We start from the raw sequence: 4,750 nt of genomic DNA on the forward strand, positions 1-4,750 counted from the left end.
TGAGACTAGGTGCCCAGTTACCGTGTACGTAGACGCTGAGACTAGGTGCCTGGTTACCGTGTACGTAGATACTGAGACTAGGTGCCCAGTTACCGTGTACGTAGACACTGAAACTAGGTGCCCAGTTACCGTGTACGTAGATACTGAGACTAGGTTAGACTAGGTGCCTGGTTACCATGTACGTAGATACTGAGACTAGGTGCCCAGTTACCATGTACGTAGACACTGAGACTAGGTGCCCAGTTATCGTGTACGTAGACACTGAGACTAGGTGCCCAGTTACCGTGTACGTATACACTGAGACTAGGTGCCTGGTTACCGTGTACGTAGACACTGAGACTAGGTGCCTGGTTACCGTGTACGTAGATACTAGATACTGAGGCTAGGTGCCCAGTTACCGTGTACGTAGACACTGAGGCTAGGTGCCCAGTTACCATGTACGTAGGCACTGAGACTAGGTGCCCAGTTATCGTGTACGTAGACACTGAGACTAGGTGCCCAGTTACCATGTACGTAGACACTGAGACTAGGTGCCCAGTTACAATGTACGTAGACACTGAGGCTAGGTGAGACTAGGTGCCCGATTACCGTGTACTTAGATACTGAGGCTAGGTGCCTGGTTACCGTGTACGTAGACACTGAGGCTAGGTGAGACTAGGTGCCCAGTTACCGTGTACGTAGACATTGAGGCTAGGTGCCTGGTTACCGTGTACGTAGACACTGAAGCTAGGTGCCCAGTTACCGTGTACATAGACACTGAGACTAGGTGCCCAGTTACCGTGTACGTAGACGCTGAGACTAGGTGCCCAGTTACCGTGTACGTAGACGCTGAGACTAGGTGCCCAGTTACCGTGTACGTAGACACTGAGACTAGGTGCCTGGTTACCGTGTACGTAGATACTGAGACTAGGTGCCCAGTTACCGTGTACGTAGACACTGAGACTAGGTGCCCGGTTACCGTGTACGTAGACACTGAGACTAGGTGCCTGGTTACCGTGTACGTAGACACTGAGACTAGGTGAGGCTAGGTGCCCAGTTACCATGTAAGTAGATACACAGACTAGGTGCCTGGTTACCGTGTACGTAGACACTGAGACTAGGTGCCTGGTTACCGTGTACGTAGACACTGAGACTAGGTGAGGCTAGGTGCCCAGTTACCATGTAAGTAGATACACAGACTAGGTGCCTGGTTACCGTGTACGTAGACACTGAGACTAGGTGCCTGGTTACCGTGTACGTAGATACTAGATACTGAGGCTAGGTGCCCAGTTACTGTGTACGTAGATACTGAGGCTAGGTGAGGCTAGGTGCCCAGTTACCATGTACGTAGATACAGAGACTAGGTGCGTGGTTACCGTGTATGTAGACACTGAGGCTAGGTGCCCGGTTACCGTGTACGTAGATACTGAGGCTAGATGCCCAGTTACCCTGTACGTAGATACTGAGACTAGGTGCCCAGTTACTGTGTACGTAGATACAGAGACTAGGTGCCTGGTTACCATGTACGTAGATACTGAGGCTAGGTGAGGCTAAGTGCCCAGTTACCATGTACGTAGATACAGAGACTAGGTGCCTGGTTACCGTGTGCGTAGACACTGAGGCTAGGTGCCTGGTTACCGTGTACGTAGATACTGAGACTAGGTGCCTGGTTACTGTGTACGTAGACACTGAGACTAGGTGCCCGGTTACCGTGTATGTAGATACAGAGACTAGGTGCCTGGTTACCGTGTACGTAGACACTGAGGCTAGGAGCCTGGTTAACGTGTACGTAGATACTGAGGCTAGGTGCCCAGTTACCGTGTACGTAGACACTGAGACTAGGTACCTGGTTACCGTGTACGTAGACACTGAGACTATGTGCCCGGTTGCCGTGTACGTAGACACTGAGACTAGGTGCCCAGTTACCATGTACGTAGACACTGAGACTAGGTGCCCAGTTACCGTGTACGTAGACACTGAGGCTAGGTGCCCAGTTACCGTGTACGTAGACACTGAGACTAGGTACCTGGTTACCGTGTACGTAGACACTGAGACTATGTGCCCGGTTGCCGTGTACGTAGACACTGAGACTAGGTGCCCAGTTACCATGTACGTAGACACTGAGACTAGGTGCCCAGTTACCGTGTACGTAGACACTGAGGCTAGGTGCCCAGTTACCGTGTACGTAGATACAGAGGCAAGGTGCCCGGTTACCGTGTACGTAGATACAGAGACTAGGTGCCCGGTTACCGTGTACGTAGACACTGAGGCTAGGTGAGACTAGGTGCCCGGTTACCGTGTATGTAGACACCCCATTATGTAAAACACATCAAGCTGCGTTCACACGGGAGTGGGTGCTATAGAAATGATCTTGATCTACATGAGTACATGAATTAATATTGTTTATAAATGGAAAAACAAAACGTTTTTGCTGTGTTTTACGATTTGACTTACTGTTAAAACATTACCATGCCGGTTTTAAAACAGAAATATCTGAAATAGATCTAAATACAGACGACCGGTGTATCGAAGGTTTCAAGAGAAAAATAGAACAGGATCTGGTTTGATTGGAGCATAAGTTTATTTTGTATGAAGAGGTTGTTTTGAAAATCTCTCGTCGATTTTTTTGGTTTTTTATAGACTAAACCGTATACACTTCTAGATCTTTGCATGAACCAAGTACCCGGGGTGCTAAATTTGGTCAAATTTTATCCCTTCATTTAAAAGTTATTACGAAAACTGAGGGTTCCGTTATTTTGTGACCCGCGTTATCATATTATATTTGGTGGATAACTTTATTGTTCACGTACTCGTGTGTTGTCACTAGTAAATGTTGTTAATAACATCTGATGAATTTGTATTGTGGGTCTTGATTTTTTAAAAGGCTGTGCTGCTTTTATGCTACGGGTGCTCAAATTCTCATGTTTTTTAAACTAAAAATGTTAAGCCCGTATTTATACGCCTGGGATTGGAAGGTTGCAATTTTTCTGCAATTTTTAGACAGTTTACCTTGCAATTTTTCTATTTCAAAAGTTCAATTTTCCGCGGGACCAGTATTTTCTAGCTCGTAACCAGTATTTTCTAGCTGAACTCGAAATATCTTCTGGCTCATTCCCACTATTTTCTAGCTCAACCCTTATATTTTTTAGATCATCTCTATTATTTTCTATCTCATCCTAAGCTTTTCTAGTTCATCCCCAGTATTTTCTAGTTCATCCGTAGTATTTTATAGCTCAACCGTAACATTTTCTAGCTCTTCACCACTATTTTCTAGCTCATCTCAAATATTTTCTAGTTGATCCCCACTATTTTTGAAAATTCAAATGGTCCCCAGACTTTTCTATCACGTCCCCAATATTTTCTAGCTCAACTCCAATATTTTTCATTTCATCAAAAATATTTTCTAGTACATCTCGAATATTTTCTAGCTCATCCCCAACATTTTCTAGTTCACCCCAACACTTTCTAGCTCATCCCCAATGGTTCAAAGACTTTTTAATCTCATTCCCAGCATTTTTAAAAATCTCATTCCCAATATTTTTAGATCCTTAATTTTTTCTAACTCGTCCCCAATAGATCTATAGTTGTTATTTTTTAATCACATCGGCAATATTTTGTTTCTCATCCATGATATTTTCTAGCTCATCCCCAATATGTTCTAGCTCATTCCCATTATTTTCAAGCTTTTCCATAATATTTTCTACCTCAACCCCAGTATTTTCTAGCTTATCCCTAATATTCACTAGCCATCCCTAATATTTTCTACCTCATCCATAATATTTTCTAACTTATCCCCACTATTTTCTAGCTCATCCATAATAATTTCTAGCTTATTCGTCATATTTTCTAAATCATCCCTAATATGTTTTAGTTCTTCCGTAATATTTTCTAACTCATCCCTAATAATTTTAGCTCATCCCCACTATATTCTAGCTTGAATGTAATATTTTGTAGCCCATCCCCTGTACTTTCTAGCTAATCCACAGTATGTTCAAGCTCATTTGTAATATTTTCTACCTTATGCGTAATATTTTCTTACTCACCCCCAGCATTTTCTAGCTCATCTCTTATATTTTTTCGCTTAGCACAAATACTTTTTGGCTCATCCTCAGTATTGTCTAGCGCATCCCTAATATTTCTTTAGCTCTTCTGTACTATTTTCTAACTCATCCCTAATATTTTCTAGCTCATCCCCAGGATTTTCTAACTCATTCCCAGTAGCTTCTAGCTCATCCCTAATATTTTCTAGCACATTCCCAATATCTTCTAGCTTATCTGTAATATTTTCCAGCTCATCCCCAGTATGTTTTAGCTCATTCCAATGATCTTCTAGCTTATCCCTAATATTTTCTAGCTTATTTGTCATGTTTTCCAAATCATCCCTAATATTTTTTAGTTCTTCTGTAATATTTTCTAGCTCATCTCTAATATTTTCTGTCTCATCCATAATATTTTCTAACTCATCCCCATCATATTCTAGCTCATCTCTAATATTTTGTAGCTCATGCCCAGTATTTTCTAGCTCATCAATAATATCTTCCAGCTTATTTTTAAGTTTTCTAACTCATCATTAGTATTTTCTAGCTCATCCCGAATATTTCCTAGCTCATACCTAATATTTTCTTGCTCATCCCGAATATTTTTCAGTTTTTCTGTAATATTTTCTAGCCCCTCCCCAGGAGTTTGTAGCTCATCACTAATATTTACAAGCCCATCCCCAGGAGTTTGTAGCTCATCACTAATATTTACAAGCCCCTCCCCAGGAGTTTGT

This window comes from Aplysia californica, unplaced genomic scaffold, assembly GCF_000002075.1.
Source record: "Aplysia californica isolate F4 #8 unplaced genomic scaffold, AplCal3.0 scaffold00886, whole genome shotgun sequence".
NCBI classification, from domain to species: Eukaryota; Metazoa; Mollusca; class Gastropoda; order Aplysiida; family Aplysiidae; genus Aplysia; species Aplysia californica.